This window comes from Cervus canadensis, chromosome 3 (assembly GCF_019320065.1).
Source record: "Cervus canadensis isolate Bull #8, Minnesota chromosome 3, ASM1932006v1, whole genome shotgun sequence".
Taxonomy (NCBI): Eukaryota; Metazoa; Chordata; class Mammalia; order Artiodactyla; family Cervidae; genus Cervus; species Cervus canadensis.
This window is the reverse complement of record NC_057388.1, coordinates 47,156,096-47,174,908: the sequence shown is the minus strand read 5'-3', so window position 1 is coordinate 47,174,908 and position 18,813 is coordinate 47,156,096. Positions and strand designations below refer to the sequence as shown.

The 18,813-nt window shown below is 39.5% G+C and overlaps 1 protein-coding gene across 3 annotated transcripts in view; it reads right to left on the bottom strand.

Annotated features, from left to right (window-relative positions):
• The window catches only part of STARD3NL (STARD3 N-terminal like), a 54,378-nt gene that overhangs the window by 23,451 nt on the left and 12,114 nt on the right, over window positions 1-18,813 (bottom strand). Inside the window, exon 1 of one of the 3 annotated variants that reach the window (XM_043463100.1) lies at window positions 4,229-4,249. The exons of the other annotated variants lie outside the window; for them this stretch is intronic. The gene's annotated coding sequence lies outside the window, so the exon portion shown is untranslated. Of the gene's footprint in view, window positions 1-4,228; window positions 4,250-18,813 lie in introns of those variants that run through there. 3 annotated transcript variants of the gene reach the window in all.

The following is an 18,813-nucleotide window of genomic DNA, read 5'->3' as shown; positions in this document are numbered from 1 at the left end:
CTGAAATGCTCCCCACATTCCTATCCCCAGGCAAGGCCAAGTACATCTCCTCCAAGCTCCCTCAAGCTTGTGGATATGCCACTTCCGATAATGCTTACCACACTGTGCCTTAATTACCCACTTAACTCGCCCATCTCTCCTGCTAGCTGGAGTGTTCCTTGAAGGCCTTGAATTTGATTTGCACACCCTTGTGTCCTTAGGGACCACCTCAGCACATAGCATGCAGCAGAAACAAAACAGATATTGACTGGATAAATCCTGCCTAGCATCTAGCCCACACAATAATGCAGAGTGGGCTCTCGGAAACCTCTACTGCTCATTTTTGAGGAAGAGCTTGGATATTTTCCCAGATACAGTGCAGAAAGTATCAAACACCCAGTTCTTGTACTGAGTCCTCTCCGGAGTTGGCTTGAGGAAAGCTACGCCTCTCTAAAGAGGTGTTAAGTACTGATCAGCTGTACGTATGGGGGCCTGAATCTACAAAGCAGGGTTTATTCCAATGATGGAAGGAGCATGGGAGAGGGGGCAGGTGAGGAGGAGCTGAGTGGAGGGTTATAAAATAAAGAAAAACATCACCTTATTTTCCTCTGGAATTTGTGTGGGGAGATGGGAATCCTCTTTTGTTGTTTTGGTTTTTGAAAAAAGAGATTCATATCTTAACTGTTTTATCTGGATAGGTAAGGCTCCTCCTCTGTGTTGGCTATTTTGACAGTCAAGCTGTGTTCATAAACCACTCCCAAATTCTGAGGCCTAAAACAATCTACATTTACTCCCAAGTTCATGGGTCTAGTTCAGTTCAGCTGGTCTAGTCTGAGCCCAGCTGGCAACTCTGCTTCAGGCGACGCACAGAAGAGCTTGGCTTCAAACCATGTGTTGGGTCTAAGTCTGTCTTTCCTGTCCTGTCTCTTTCCCCTTAGTCCAAGACGACCTGGGGCACGTTCTCTTCACGGCAAATGCCAAGAGCACAGGAGACAAGCTCAGCCACGTGAGCACAGTGGAACCCCTGTACACATCGTGTTTGCTCATATTCTACTGGTTAAAGCCCAAAGGGCACGGAGCTGAGATGTATACACTCCATCCAAAGAGGAGAAGGTAAGTGAGTATTTGCTGACAAATATTCCAATCTGTTATAGCTGTCAATGTTTATCTAAACTAGGAGTCAACAAACTATAGCCTGTAGGTCAAATGCGGCAGGCTACTTGTTTCTGAATGCAGAGGTTTTATTAGAATACCACCACACCCATTCCTGTGGTTGGTATCGATTGCTATGGATACTTTCACATGAAGAGAGCGGAAGGAAATAGTCACAACCGAGATTATATGGTTCACAAAGCCTAAAATACTTCCTTCATTATTTGTAATTTTCTAAAAAGGGGGACCGCTGCTTCCATCACCTTCTCAAACGGGAGCTAGCTGAAATTTAGAGTTACCGTGTTGTAATCAGCAAAAAGTACGCTAATTGATGAATATTAATTTTTCCAATGCATGCTCTGATTCTTCAATGAGGAAAAACTTGTAATTCCTTCCCCTCTTTATTTTCCATAGATGGCCCTCGTGACACAGCACAGCTCAGGCACGGGTGGTCTTGTCTCATGCTGGCTTACCTAAGGGCCACTTCAGCAGTACTTTTAGCCCGATACACGGCTCTCTGCCTTATTCTACTCCCTTAATCCCACACTACTAGAGCTGGAGAAAATGCTGTCCCATCTATACTGGTAGCTTCCTAAACAATAATACCCTTCACAAATCTGGAGAAAAACAAAAATCTGAGCTCCTTTTGCTTCCAGAAAGAAGAGCTTACATCTTTGAGCTGCTATATCTTTGAGATGGCCCCAGGCTGGCTGTAAAACTGGTTGGCCAAAACTTCAGCTCCACCTGCTTTGACACAGAATTGATATACTACCCAGATGGTAAACAGCAGCTGCTCTGGGGCAGTAGCCACCACGGCAAGCGTTTTACACAAGTCCCACAGTCTCCTGGGAGAAGTGGAAAGGGCCTCTGGGCACCTCCTGGTGGCAGTCAAATCAAGTCTCTCAACCCAGGCTCCCAGCCTTCTTCCCTGTATTACTTCTGGCCACAGAGAGACACAGCAAGACACCGTATGTTCTACTCCGAGAGAGAGAGAATGTGAGAATAACAGACGCTAAAAACACTTAACTCAGCAAGACCTTAGTCATCAACTTATTCAGAAGCCTGGGGAGCAGATTTGGCTTACAGACATGTTTTGCTTGGTCTTGTACAGGATTTCTAAAGATTTTGAACTAATTGCTAACATTTTAAATAATGATCTTTCAAGTAAAATTCCAGATGTCTAGCTACTCTGGAAAAGTTAAAAGACACAGAATGGCCAGGCCTGCATTCCCTTACCATGAGCACAAAGCCAAGAAACTGCTGAGCTCTTCAGATGGAGCCCACACTCTCCACTTGGCCTCAGCCTCGACCTTGCCTGGGGGCATCCGAGTCCACCACTCTGATCTACTCCCCCTCCCTTGTTTGACAGGCAGAGAGTCCTACAACTGAAGGTTGTGTCTCAAGGTGCAATTTCAAAGCTTTCCTCATGCTTGTTATTGAAATTATTCTTGCCTAGAAAGGTTTGCTTACAGATGGAGAAAATAAAAAACTAACAGCTGAGGCCTACGTGGATTATGAGGGTTCACCCATCTGAAAGATATTTCAAGACAGATTTGAGGATGAAGACTTGGGTCTTCCACTTCCTTCCTCTCTGTCAAATTCCTGGAAGGAAACAGGAGGGACATAAGGTGTTCAAACAGCCCTTGGGATAGTCACAGGGCTTGTCCCTAAAGACATGAGCTGCCTCAGGGGTGCCCACTCTGTCCCAGGACTTGGTTTCTCAGGGGGCAGGAAGCAGCTCGAGTTGGCTCTCCTCTTGCAAGGCCCACCATGTGTTATGAGACCAGGTACATGATGGTTTTTTTAAAGTCTTATTTAGAGCCAACAGTTTCCAAAATGAAATAGCTAGAAGTGGAGAACGGGAATAACATGGGAGAAACCTGACATTTACAAGCATAATGTGCCAGTATGAGAAAAAGGCATGATAGCTAAAAAAAACACAAATGCTTTCAAAGTAAGCATGCACAGAGAAGACAGTGCGGTGGAAAGGAAGCTAATCCAGAGTATCAGAAAAACATACTAAGACAACCTTCCTATTTACAAGTATCACTGTGAGATTAGGAAAGTTCTGCATGCCTAAGAAGACCTGGGGATTCTACATGTCAGAATTCAACTAACTATTCAAACTTTCAAAAAATAAAAACTTCTATTTAGTGTCTGTTTAGATGAGCTGCTTATATTTTTAGAATATCCCAAAGTTGCTTTGCAGTAAAGATATTCTAAGCAAACAACAAATGATTAATTGTCCTGCGCTTCCTGATTCTAATGTTCTAATACGTCCATTCTACCATGGAAGGTAAAGAAAGACCTGGGAGAACTCTGATGACAGTGCCTTTAGAAAGTCTGGCAGTGGCCGAGGTCAGGAAGCTGATGAATTTGTGTTATATCCCAGCTTCCTGGGCTAGAGGACTATCACGATGAAGAACTACAGGAAGTTTAACAAAATAAAGATCACCTCCAACTAATAAAAAAACAAAAAAAAAAAAACAAAAAAAAACAAAATAAAGATCAAACAAACCTGTCTTTGGCAAATGTCCACTACCATTATGCTCACATTTCAAAACAGCCCTGGCTTACTTTATGTCTTGTATACTCCAAGTTAAATACAATGTCTAGAAAAGCAGTTCTAAAATCTAGACAATTGGATTGAAATTTAAAACATCTTCCCATGACTTCCAAATTAGCAGCTGTAGCAACAGGAAATTACTGTATAGAGAAGTCTGGAAAATAAAGTTATTTTAAGTTAATAAGTAAAAAAAATTTAAAGCATCTAAATAAAATCACTCACCAACTGTTTGATTTAAATTTAAAAATCTTTCCTGAATCAAAGAGTCAAATTTTTCCAGCAGATCCCTATTAATTTTCCAACTGAAAATGAGTGAAATACTTAGAAGAAGAAAAAGAAAAAAATCTATGCGCATGTATGAAACTCTACTGGGCATTTTATAGATTTGCCTATATCACCAGGACCATAACGGGAAATTAAGATAACACTGTCCTCTGAAAGTTAAACCACAAAATCAACACGTAGTGAGTCAGAGTAGATGTGTTCTGTCCTTAAAGAAGCAAAATGGCTCACAGGCCAAGAAACAAGAACAAGGTGACTGGACATGTTCAAAGGTGGGAACACGCCCACCAGAAAGGCGGGTGGTCAGTCTGCAAAATACAAGAAAAACAGGGTCACAAACAAATGGCAGCTGTGCCCAGCCTGGCACCCTTCAAGGAGGGGTACCTTGTCTGTTAGATTTTAAATCTTCAACACACTGGCCATATGATTCCTACAATTACTATGATGGCATCAGGGCATCAGTGCCTTTTGTTACTGAACAATTTAATAATTCCCAACATGCTTCCTACAACCTGTCATAATTCTGTGCTTCTTATTAAGATGTGACAGAGAAACAGCACACCAGTTAGCCTAAGATAAACAGCCTACGTGGAAGTTACATTGTTAACTGCAGATTCTGAGATGTGAGTTTACCTGTGTGAGGAAGTGCCCCTTCTCATACAGCTCCAGACACAGAAGCTGACAAAATCAAGTTTCTCAGTCAACAAGAAAGACGGCCGGACTCAAAGCTAACAAAGTCACAAATGTGATACCACTGAAAAGCTTTTTTGGGGAGGTGAATGTCGAGATGTCTCCTGATGACCCTCAGTGGTATTATCATGCAAAATTGCTCTTGAGTGGCTCCTAGAGATATCACTCAGAGACCATATTAGTGATGGTTAGCCACCAAAAAAATTTAGCATATCCTATATATAGTATGCAAGTGGGAATATTTCAAAAGAGAATTATAGAAAGGTTGTACCGTCACCCCAGTATTCTTCCAATAGCTCTTCATAAGCTTACATGTAATAATCATTTTTCTTAAGTAGACTTATTAAGTGCATGACAGTTACCAAGCTCAACCCAAAGCTGTAATAACTGAACTTGACTATGTGATGGTGATACAATATTTGCTTATTCTCAATCTGACTTGTAAGCATTTAGGTATGATTACAAATTCATACTCAATAAAAAGCTAGGGAGGGTACATAGTTCAGTTAGAGATTTTTAATAAGTACACAAAAACTTAAAAAAACTCAAGATGCATAAAGTTCTGAAGATACTCTGAAGTTATATACTCTTAACCTAAGCAAGTATAGCTACAATCTGATAGAAGTCTAATATATTTGAAGGGCTTCCCAGATGGCGCCAGTGGTAAAGAATCTGCTTGCCAATGCAGGAGACATGGGTTTGATCCCTGGGTCAGGAAGATCCCCTGGAGGAGAGCATGGCAACCCACTCCAGTATTCTTGCCTGGAGAATTCCATGGACAGAGGAGCCTGATGGGCTGTCCTCAGAGTCACAAAGAGCCAGACGTGACTGAAGCAACTTAGCACACATGCTCACACACACAATATAACTGAAATCAGGTTTAAGGTTTACCAATCAGTATCCATGTATTTCTTATGAGAAAGAACAGAAATACAAAATGCATCTTTAAAAACTAAGAAAATGCAAAAGCTTACTTAGTGATGGATTATAATCATAATGGGAAGTTTTACAGTTTACTTTTTTTTATTTATTTAGTATGTTAAAGACACAAATAGATATAGATTATTCAAACACTATAAGTTTTTTAAAGATTATTTTTTCAAGCCTACATACTATATGCTATTTTAAGGATATAATATGTCATGTTCAAAATATTGATCATAAAGCAAGACTATTAAAAATATATAATTTAGCAAACCTTGCAATTAGGTGCAAAATACAGAATAAATAATGCATAAAACAGAAATGTATAACATAGTAGTGTTTTCTAAAATAACTACTGAGATAAAAATAGTTAAAAATTAAAACAGACTATTTAGAAAATACAGTAGGAACACTGTTGAAATTAGGCTTATTATCAAATTCACTTCTTTAAAGTGCTCTAATTACTTTTTCAATATAGCATAAGATTAAAGAATTAGGCATTTAAATAATAAAGTTATAAAAGCTCTAACTATCCCATGGGGAAAAAATTAAAAAATGAAAAACAATGGTACAATTAATAAATAAATTCAAACCAAGAATGATGATAAGTGTTCCAATCTGAGTGATGAATACAATGTAATTCATTATATTAAATCCTCTACTTTTGTACATGAATGAATATTTCTACAAATTTAAATTACATACATAACCACCCCTCCCCCCACTCCCTCAGAAATCAAAACCTAGTTTGGGGAGGGGAGATTAGGAAAGGAATACAATAGGAGAGGCTGTGTTTCAAAGTGTAAGTGATACTTTATATGCATCACACTTAAAAATCATAAATAAGTCAATACGAAAGAAATATATATGAGGCATCAAGAAGACACAGATGGCTTGGATAGAATGAACCATCGGCAAAAAAGAACAGTGAAAAAGTTGACACAGAATCACCCAGAGTCAAAGAGTATGACAGAAGTTTCAAAACTTGAAATAAAAGATAAACAAACATTAAAAAGAAAGAAAAGCTGCCCCATCATTAAACAAAGTTAGCATAATCCTAACATAATCTGACCAAGAACACACGAGAACAAAAGAACACAAGTATAAACCTATCCCACCTATTAACTATCATTATATTATGTAAGAGTGGATGCCTTATATTAACATAATAAAATCCTTTCCTCCACTGAGACTGAGTCAGGCACAATTCTGAGTATTTAATACACATTAGGCCATTTAAGGTTCACAATAGCTCCCACAAGTAGGTCGCACATATTAGAATGTATTCCTGAAACATCACTAAGTCAAAATTCATATGAAAGAAAAAAACTAAACCTAACTGGAAGGCGCATATTTCTGTTTACCCATTAAAATGTTTCACTACATTTTGAAAGCGTGCATGCATACAACTTAAACTTATGTGGGCTGAAGAACTTTGAAATTATGTATGTTTTGACTGGTTTCAAATCTTGGAGTGTAGGGGGGAACCCTTCCTTTCCACAAAGATATCCACCATCTTCCACTTTTTTTAAACTATGGAACTATGGCTCTCTCAAAGTCTCTTATTCTCCAGGTTTTAAAACATATGTGATAATGAGAAAAGCTGAAGGAAAATCACTGTAAGCTGAAGGAAAATCAGTGTAAGCAACTGACAATCAGTGTCAGGAGACAAGGAAAAACTTTTAAACGAGAGCAATGTGTGCTCAGTCTTCCAGGGTCAAACGTGTAGAAATAGAGGTCACAAGATTATTCATCAATAGAAGCCAGAAACATGGACTCTAATAGCAAATTTCTCAACTATTTCTAATATTCTCTAATATTTCTCTCTAATAGCAAATATTAATCATTAGTTCAATTAAATCAATAATAAGCATACTGATGGTCAAGGAAAACTCATTACAGACAAGCCACTGTGTGCCTGTACTTCCCTAAGCTTTTCTGCAAAGAAAAACTTGTGTAAACCAAAAAATACCTACAGATGATAAAGATACCATCAAAATTCAGTTGCAAAAGAAAGCTATTAATCAGTTGTTCAAGTACATGGAGAAAGTAATCTATGCATCAAAATATATTGAAGATTTTACTAAAAAGTTAACAAAGCAAAATCATTACTTTTGTTTATGCAGCAGAAGAAATTGGGGTAAATAACACATGATTTCGGGATGAGAAATTCCTTCTGAGAAAATCTACAATGGGAAACAAAACTGAATACATAAAAATCAAGTTTCTATTCAAAAACATTAGAAGCTAAACAAGAATACTGAAAGACAGGTCGTGAAAATTCAGCTTGAGAAATGGGCAAAGCAAGTCAAGGCACAAAAGAAAACTAAATTTGTTAATAAACTAATGTAAATCTCACCCAATACCTATTCATTTTTTAGAGGAGCAAATTAAATTCACAAGATTATTTATTAAATACCTGCCTGGGACCTTCAGGTAGAGGTCAAAATTTCTTAATCTTGCCTAACCTAACACATGGCTTACTTCCTCCAACCTCTCCAGAACCACTTCAGCCCACCACAAATCACAAGCCGTTCCCTAGAAGAATTACCTGGGTCACACAGCCTGTGGCATAAGCCCTCTTGGAGGAGGTCGCCATTAACCCCACTAAAGAGCCGCCAAGCAGACAATCCACAAACCGAAGAACAATTATACCAAAGAAATTCTCACACTGTTAAGAAAGTTCTAGGACCCGCAACAGATTTCCCAACCTTGGGATCTGGCAAAGGGACTGAGAACCCCCAGGGAATTTGTCTTTGGAGGCCAGTGGGATTTGATTACAGAATTTATACAGGACTGGGGAAACACTCTTGGAGGTCACAAACAAAACCTTGGGCACCAGGACTCAGGAGAAAGGGGCAGTGACCCCACAAGAGAATGACCCAGACTTGCCTGTGAGTGTCCAGGCGTCTTCGGCAGAGGCCTGAGTCAGCAGCGGCCTGAGGCGGGTCGGCCACTGAGTGCAGCAGTGCACCAGGAGACCTTTTGAAGGAGCTCACCATTATCTTCATTACCTCCACCAAGGTGTGGTCTCAGGTCAGATAACAGGGAGGGGACACAGCCCCGCCCATCAACAGAAAATTGGGTTAAAGATTGACTGAGCATGGCCCCACCCATCAGAACAAGACTCAGTTTGCCCCACAGGCAGTCTCTCTCATCAGCAAGTTTCCATAAGCCTCTAATCCTTATCCTTCAGAGGGCAGACAGAATGAAAACCACAACCACAGAAAACTAATCAAACTGATCACATGGAGCACAGCCTTGTCTAACTCAATCAACTATGAGGCATGCTGTGAAGGGCCACCCAAGACAGACAGGTCATGGTGGAGAGTTCTGACAAAACGTGGTCCACTAGAGAAGGGAATGGCAAACCACATCAGTATTCTTGCCTTGAGAACCCCCATGAACAGTAAGAAAAGGCAAAAAGATATGAAACTAAAAGATGGACTCCCCAGGTTGGTAGGCGCCCAATATGCTACCGGAGAAGACTGGAGAAATAACTCCAGAAAGAATGAAGAGACGGAGCCAAAGCGAAAACAATGCCCAGTTGAGGATGTGACTGGTGACAGAAGTAAAGTCCGATGCTGTAAAGAGCAATACTGCATAAGAACCTGGAATGTTAGGTCCATGAATCAGGGCAAATTGGAAGTGGTCAAACAGGAGATGGCAAGAGTAAACACTGATATTTTGCAAATCAGTGAACTAAAATGCACTGGAATGGGTGAATTAAATTCAGATGACCATTATATCTATTACTGTGGGCAAGAATCTCTTAGAAGAAATGGAGTAGACCTCATAGTCAACAAAAGAGTCTGAAATGCAGTACTTGGGGGCAATCTCAAAAATGACAGAATGATCTCTGCTCATTTCCAAGGCAAACCATCAATATCACGGTAACCCAAGTCTATGCCCCAACCAGTAACGCTGAAGAAGCCGAAGTTTAACGGTTCTATGAAGATCTATAAGGCCTTCTAGAACTAACACCCAAAAAAGATGTCCTTTTCTTCATAGGGGACTGGAATGCAAAAGTAGGAAGCCAAGAGATACCTGGAATAACAGGCAAATTTGGCCTTGGGAGTACAAAATAAAGCAGGGCAAAGGCTACCACAGTTTTGCCAAGAGATGCACTGGTCAGAGCAAACACCCTCTTTCAACAACACAAGAGAAGACTCTACATATGGACATCACCAGATGGTCAATACCGATATCAGATTGATTATAATCTTTGCAGCCAAAGCTCTATATAGTCAGCAAAAACAAGACCAGGAGCTGACTGTGGCTCAGATCATGAACTTCTTATTGCAAAATTCAGACTTAAATTGAAGAAAGTAGGGAAAACCATTAGACCATTCAGGTATGACCTAAATCAAATCCATTATGATTATACAGTAGAAGTGAAAAATAGATTCAAGGGATTAGATCTGATAGACACAGTGCATGAATAACTATGGATGGAGGTACATGACATTGTATAGGAGGCAGTGATCAACCATCCCCAAGAAAAAGAAATACAAAAAGGCAAAATGGTTATGTGAGGGGTCCTTACAAATAGCTGAGAAAAGAAGAGATGCTAAAGGCAAAGGAGAAAGGAAAGATTTATCCATCTGTATACAGAGTTCCAAAGAATAGCAAGAAGAGATTTTAAAAAAGCCCTTCTTGGTGATCAGTGCAAAGAAATAGAGGGAAACAATAGAATGGGAAAGACTACAGATCTCTTCAAGAAAATTAGAGACACCAAGGGAACATTTCAGGCAAAGATGGTTCAATAAAGGACAGAAATGATATGGATCTGACAGAAGCAGAAGATATTAAGAAGAGGTGGCAAGAATACACAGAAGAACTATACAAAAAAGATCTTCATGATTCAGATAACCACAATGGTGTGACCACTCACCTAGAGCCAGACATCCTGGAATGTAAAGTCAAGAGGGCCTTAGGAAGCATCACGAAGAACAAAGCTAGTGGAGGTGATAGAATTCCAGTGGAACGATTTCAAATCCTGAAAGATGATGCTGTTAAAGTGCTGCACTCAATATGCCAGCAAATTTGGAAAACTCAGCAGTGGCCACAGGACTGGAAAAGGTCAGTTTTCATTCCAATCCCAAAGAAAGGTAATGCAAAAGAATGCTCAAACTATTGCACAATTGCACTCATTTCACACTCTAGTAAAGTAATGCTCAAAATTCTCCAAGTCAGGCTTCAATGGTATGAGAACCATGAACTTTTGGATGTTTGAGCTGGTTTTAGAAAAGGCAGAGGAACTAGAGATCATCAAAAAAGCAAGCGAGTTCCAGAAAAACATCTACTTCTGATTTATTGACTATGCCAAAGCCTTTGAGTGTGTGTATCACAACAAACTCTTAAAACTCTTAAAGAGATGGGGATACCAGACCACCTTACCTGCCTCTTGAGAAATCTGTGCGCAGGTCAAGAAGCTACAATTAGAACTGGACATGGAACAACAGACTGGTTCCAAATAGGGAAAGGAGTATGTCAAGGCGGTGTACTGTCACTCTGCTTATTTAACTTATATGCAGGGTACATCATGAGAAACACTGGGCTGGATGAAGCACAAGCTGGAATCAAGATTGCCAGGGGAAATATCAATAACCTCAGATACATAGATGGCACTACCCTTATGGCAGAAAGTGAAGAAGAACTAAAAAGCCTCTTGATGAAAGTGAAAGAGGAGAAAAGCTGGCTTAAAACTCAACCTTCAGAAAACTGAGATCATGGTATCTGGTCCCATCACTTCATGAGAAATAGATGGGGAAACAATGGAAACAGTGAGAGACTTTACTCTTGGGGGCTTCAAAATCCCTGCAGATGGTGACTGCAGCCATGAAATTAAAAGATGCTTGCTCCTTGCAAGAAAAGCTATGACCAACCTAGACAGAATATTAAAAAGCAGAGACATTACTTTGCCAACAAAGGTCCATCTAGTCAAAGCTATGGTTTTTCCAGTAGTCATGTAGTCCAGTAGTCATCTGAACTGAACAGGAATCACATTCTCGCCAATCTCAGCTTGTACTTTCCTCCCTATGCTGAGTGCTACTTTCCTTTATCTCTATGACTCTTCAGTTCAGTTCAGTTCAGTTGCTCAGTTGTGTCCGACTCTTTGTGACCCCATGAACTGCAGCACGCTAGGCCTCCCTGTCCATCACCAACTCCTGGAGTTTATCCAAACTCATGTCCATTGAGTCGGTGATGCCATCCAACCATCTCATCCTCTGTCATCTCCTTCTCCTCATGTGCTCAATCTTTCCCAGCATCAGGGTCTTATCAAATGAGTCAGCTCTTCCCAGGAGGTGGCCAAAGTACTGGAGTTTCAGCTTCAACATCAGTCCTTCCAATGAATATTCAGGACTGATTTCTTTAGGATGGACTGGTTGGATCTCCTTGCAGTCCAAGGGGCTCTCAAGAGTCTTCTCCAACACCATAGTTCAAAAGCATCAACTCTTCTGCACTCATCTTTCTTTATAGTCCAACTCTCACACCCATACATGACTACTGGAAAAATCATAGTCTTGACTAGATGGACGTTTATTGGCAAAGTAATGTCTCTGCTTTTTAATATGCTATCTAGGTTGGTTGTAACTTTTCTTCCAAAGAGTAAGCGTCTTTTCATTTTAAGGCTGCAGTCACCATCTGTAGTAATTTTGGATCCCCAAAAATAAAGTCTGTCGCTGTTTCCACTGTTTCCCCACCTCTTTGCCATGAACCGATGGGACCAGATGCCATGATCTCAGTTTTCTGAAGGCTGAGTTTTAAGCCAGCTTTTTCACTCTCCTCTTTCACTTTCATCAAGAGGTTTTTTAGTTCTTCTTCACTTTCTGCCATAAGGGTGGTACCATCTGTGTATCTGAGGTTATTGATATTTCTCCCAGCAATCTTGATTCCAGCTTGGGCTTCATCCAACCCAGCATTTCTCATGATGTACTCTGCATTTAAGTTAAATAAGCAGGGTGACAATATACAGCCTTGACATACTCCTTTTCCTATTTGGAACCAGTCTGTTGTTCCATGTCCAGTTCTAACTGTTGCCTCTTGACCTGCACACAGATTTCTCAGGAAGCAGGTAAGGTGGTCTGGTATTCCCATCTCTTCAAGAGTTTTTCACAGTTTGTTGTGATACACACACTCAAAGGCTTTGACATAGTCAATAAAGCACAAGTAGATTTTTTTCTGGAACCCTCTTGCTTTTTCTATGATCCAATGGATGTTGGCAATTTGATCTCTGGTTCCTCTGCCTTTTCTAAAACCAGCTTGAACATCTGGAAGTCCATGGTTCCCGTACTGTTGAAGCCTGGCTTGGAGAATTTTGAGCATTACTTTACTAGAATGTGAAATGAGTGCAATTGTGCAGTAGTTTGAGCATTCTTTTGCATTACCTTTCTTTGGGATTGGAATGAAAACTGACCTTTTCCAGTCCTGTGGCCACTGCTGAGTTTTCCAAATTTGCTGGCTTAGGGACTGTAGCACTTTCACAGCATCATCTTTTAGGTATTGAAATAGTTCCACTGGAACTCCATCACCTCCATTAGCTTTGTTCTTAGTGATGCTTCCTAAGGCCCTCTTGACTTCTCATTCCAGGATGTCTGGCTCTAGGTGAGTGATCACACCATTGTGGTTATCTGAATCATGAAGATCTTTTTTGTATAGTTCTTCTGTGTATTCTTGCCACCTCTTCTTAATATCTTCTGCTTCTGATAGGTCCATATCATTTCTGTCCTTTATTGAGCCCATCTTTGCAGGAAATGTTCCCTTGGTATCTCTAATTTTCTTGAAGAGATCTGTAGTCTTTCCCATTCTATTGTTTTCCTCTATTTCTTTGCATTGATCATTGAGGAAGGCTTTCTTATGTCTCCTTGCTATTCTTTGGATCTCTGCATTCAAATGGGTATGACTCTTACTCATTCTAAAAAGCCTTAACTCAAAGGTCACTTTCTCAGGGAAGCTTTTGCTCCTCCCATTTTTCTATACCTCTCTCTTCCTATTAGAGAATAGTGTACACAGTTATCTATCATCCTGCCTAAGCTTATTTTGATCTACTTTAGACAAACAAATAAAAAAGATTAGCTTATTCAGGATGTTGTGATTCATCTGTTTACCAATCCCTCCATTCTGGGCAGCTGGGAGTAGGAATAAATGAGGAGGGGCTACAGTGAAGTTAAAATAGCATCAAAAACAAAACACTAAGCAATAAACTTAAAATATATGCAAGGTCTCAGCACTGAAAACTGTAAAACACTGTTGAGAGAAATCAAAGAAGATGAAAATAGACAGGCAGCTGACCAGGTTTACGGACTGGAAGGAATCATGGTTACTATTTCTACTCTCCCCAAATTGATCTAGAGATTCAACTCAATCTCAACCATAATCTCATCAAGCTTTTCTGGCAGAAACTGACAAGCTAATTTTAAAATGTATATAGAAATGCAAAGAAATGAGAATATCCAAAGCAATCCTGAAAAAGAACAAAACTGGAAAACACACTACTTAAAGGCCTTCTGCAACACTTCAGTAATGAAGACAGAGTGGCACTAGCATAAAGATCCACAGACAGATCAATGGAACATAAGGGAGAGTCTAGAAAGAGATCTGCACTTATATGATCATTTTACTTTTGACAAAGACGTCAAAGCAATCCAACTGGAAAAAGAATGTATGATGCTGAGACAACCAGATATCAAAACTGAAAAAAAAAAAAAAAATGAACTTCAAACCCTAACAATCACCATGCAAAAAATAATTCAAGATGGATCATAGGTCTAAACATAAAAACTAAAAAGATAAAGCTGTTATAAAAATTTGCAGGAGAATATTTTTAAAACCTCTTTGTAGGCAAGTTTTCTTAAGAGAAGACACAAAAAGCCAAAATCATTTTTAAAAAAATGTTTAGGCTGTCATGAGGTGTTTCCACTGGCCAGATGCAGTGACTTGAATATAAAAATGAATAATGACTGTAATGTTGGAATTTATGTTGGAAAAATTAAGAAGTTCCATGAGTCCACAATAATACTGCAAAAGAGAGAGAGGGTAATTCTCTTTTATAAGAAACAAATGTTAGCTTAAAATGTAGAAGAAATAATAAAATAAGAAATATCAACAGTTTGTAACTCCCAGCTGGAGTAAGTAATTCAGACAAGGATCTTTACTGGATGCCTAAAACTATTAAAACATTGTTGAAGAATAGATATTCAAAGTCTCAAAGTGTCAATCTTAGATTATATAATAATTTCATTAGGAATAATATACTTTATAGTAGAAAGATCTGGCAGTCTCCACCTGTACCAACTAATCGAACAGCATTACCAATACTAGAGCAAGCTGACACTATGTGCCTTTTAAAGTGATCCAATCAGAAGTCTATAACATCAATTATAATGTTCCTGTGCAAAAAATGTTTAACCTAAATTCCATAAGGATACAATCAAAAAAGTATGTGGGATATTCTACAAGACAGTTATTCTGAATCTTGAGCAAAGTCAACATGATGAAAAACAAAACAAAAACAAATGTAAGAAAGCAATGTGGATACTCTTCAAACTTAAAAAGTAAAAAGAGCCACAACCATCAAACATAATGCACAAGCCTAGACTGAATCCTGAATAAAACAAAAACTAAAAACCCGAAAGATAAAGCTACAAAAAACAACTGAAAAACTGATTACAGTTTAGTATTCTGGTTATGAAATTCTTAACCTCTGAATAGTTCAGAAAAACAAGGATAGAAGGATGTTTTGGGATGGGGTTGCTCTATCAATCCATCTAGTATATACAAACATATATGTATAATATAAACATATATATATTTAAATACAATATGTATATTGAATATATATATGCATATGTGTGTGTTTATATGTGAATAAAAGTAAATTCTCACTGTGAAAAATCATTAAGTTAACTTTAAGTATGTGCTACCTCTGAGAGCAGAATAAGGAACTGGAATGATCCTAGAAAACTTCTTAAATTGTTTTATAAAAGAGAACAAACACATGGAGATTTTGTAAACACATCTTTGCACCACAGGGTGGCTAAGAGTTGGACACAACTGAAGCTACCGAGCACGCACACATAGGACAACTGAGACACACTAACAGACTCAAAGGAAAACCTACGGAAGATTTCTGGGCGTCCCAATCATTCTGCCCCTAATAAAAATACTGAATTTCCAAGACACAAATGGAGATGGTTGCAGACTTCTAAAGTGCACGTGACTGAAGATAGGAGTCATCCTGTCTGGATTTTTGAGCCAATACCGAATACCTAATAATTTGTCTTTTTGTTATTGTTGTCGTCAGCAAGGCTTTATTAAATGAAACAATAAAGTGCACATCACACAATGGTTTGGGGTCTAAAGTCTGATCTGATCTTTAGTGAAAATGTACACAAGCCATTACTTTATCGTAAGCTTTTAAAAGTCAAATTTACCCTTCATTCGTTCCATCCGTTAGTACTCATATTCTTCCCAGACACTGGGGAGAGACAGATCTACCACACAGCATCATGTACCACGTGTTGTTTCACTCAAGCAGCTGACCTATTCCACTGGGACCCACATTTCAACTGCACGTCCTTCTTTTTCTCACTTTTCTTCAAGAATCAGAAGTCCAACTCCATAGTAATATCCCTATATACTCACTCCACGGTTGTATTCTGAATACTGTACTTATGTTCCGGATGTCATATTTCTAGAGTTGTTACACTGAGAGGTAAGAACAGCTTTTATTCCATCCTGATAAGTCTGCTCACCATTGGCTGCTGTGTGTTCCGCTCTCTTTCCCCTTCCACACATTCAAGGCTCTCCATTCAAATTCTGTGTCATTTTTTGCAGTCTCATCTCATTTAACAATTTCTCTTAACATCAACAGATTAAAGTAATTGTGTATGTATAATGAGAATTTAACTTTTTGACCATCTGTTTCAAGACTCAAATTTATTTAGAAATTAGCATCAATGACTTGGAAAAAATAAAGCAGAAAACAAGTATATTATGAAGTTTTTAAGTCACTCCTCTCACTGATACTAACTGATCTCCCAAGAACAAACCTGTTCTTATGGCAACTACTTCCATATGAATATTAAAAATATCAGTGAAATTTTATTTGACATATAACAGAGAAAGAAATATTAAGATTTAAAAATAGCTGGGAAAATACATATTGTTTTCATAATTTATGAGGCAAATCTAAAACATTTATTAAGAAACTGAATCTGGATGTATACTATAAGATTTAAGAGTTGTACCTGATAATTTTTGAAAATTCAGCATCTGCCAAGAATACACCACATCTACTTCATTTACTCCACAAATATACTTTTAATACCAAAAATATGTCAAGTCCTCCTCTGACCACTGGGGAATGTGGCAATGAACAAAACTGAAAGAATGCTCTCCTCTAACAGAGCTGACCGTCTAGAGGGCAGGGCCAGAGGATAAAGAAGCACTAACCCGAGCCCTAACTGTAAACGGCTTGCTTGGTCAGGATGATGTCACTGAAGTCATTACAGGTAAACAAAGGTGGAGCAGAGACTAGCAGGAGATAAGGAAGAGATGCTACATCGGTATCAGGAAGAAGAGCAGGGCTACTGGAGGGAAGAGGATGGGTGAGGCCCTGAGGAGGGGCGGAGCTGGCCAGGCAGGAGTTCAGCCAGGTCATCAGCTTCCAGCTTTGCAAGAACTGGACAGGAGAGCAGCAGGAGGAGCTGAGAAGTTAACAACCTGGGGGAGCCTTGGAGGACCTCACAGACCACAGTAAAGACAGTTAATGAGGTGGGAAAACACCAGAAGCTTTTCAGAAGAGAAGCCTGATGCAACTTAAGCTTTAGGAGACTCTCTGGCTGACAGAGGCAAAGAAGCAGGGAGCCTACTTAGAGGACAATGGTGGCTGTAATTCAGGAGAGAGAAGACATAGCTTAGTAGACAAGGGTGGTGATGGTGGTTGGTTCCAAATACAAAGCCAAATCAGTAAGGGATGGATTGGGCATGGGATACAGGACAAGGAGAGGACCAGAAGTCAGCTGCCAGACTTACAGCCTGAGGAGATGGAGGGAGGGACTCACTATTTACTACAAGGGTGAAGCTGGAGGAAGGGCAACTCTGAGCGAGAACATCAGTGCAGTTTGGACATGAGTGTAAGATACTTATTCATATCTAAGTGAAAATAAAAGCAAGAAGTAGGGTATGAGTCAGGAGCTCAGAGGAGAGGGCTGAGTTAGAAATAGAAATTTGGGACTCAACAGCATGTAGATGGAGGTTATTAACAACCATGAGATATAACAGAAATTAGAATAGTCTCCCTTCTCTCCATAAAAGAAGAGGGGGAGGGATAAAAAACAAAGAAAGTGCATCTATTTGTAGAACAGAAAATAATTATGAGGTGGGCCTATATAAATCCTCTAGTTCAGTTCAGTCACTCAGTCGTGTCTGACTCTTTGCGATCCCATAAACTGTAGCATGCCAGACTTCCCTGTCCATCACCAACTCCAAAGCTTGTTCAAACTCATGTCTATCAAGTCAGTGAAGCCATCCAACCATCTCAACTTCTACTTAAATCCTCACTTAAATCTTAATTTAAGTCCTCTAAGAGTTCTCATTTTATTAAATAATAATCATTGAAAACCTACAAAATGTAAAACTCCCAAAAGGTAATGGAATTTTTCTCTGCTCTCAGAAAAAGCTTCCAAATAGTCACAGAGTGCAGGTGTGCGTGCTGTCACTTCAGTCATGTCTGACTCTGCTACCCTATGGACTAAAGCCCACCAGGCTCTTCTGTCCATGGGATTCTCCAGGCAAGAATATTGGAGTGGGTTGCCATGTCCTCCTCCAGGGGAATCTTCCTGACTCAGGGATTGAACCTGCATCTCTTATGTCTCCTGCGCTGCAGGCAGATTCTTTACCCATTGAGCCACCTGGAAAGCCCTAGTCAAGGAGGCAGATATATAAATACTACAAGGGGGTGATCGAACAGAAGGGAAAGAAATCAAGTATATACTCTTGATAGTAAACATGTCACTAGGATGTTGCTTGGTCCAGGGGAGGATGAGTCAGCTGGACAGAGGAAGGTCTTTGACAATATATATCTGTTCTACTAAGGATCACAGGTTGACAAAGTGGCACTATGCCACACAGTAATCAAAGTCACATTGGGTGGGGTATGTTGTTAGCTCACCAGCCTGCAGGGCTCAACAACTCAACAGTCAGTTACATCACCA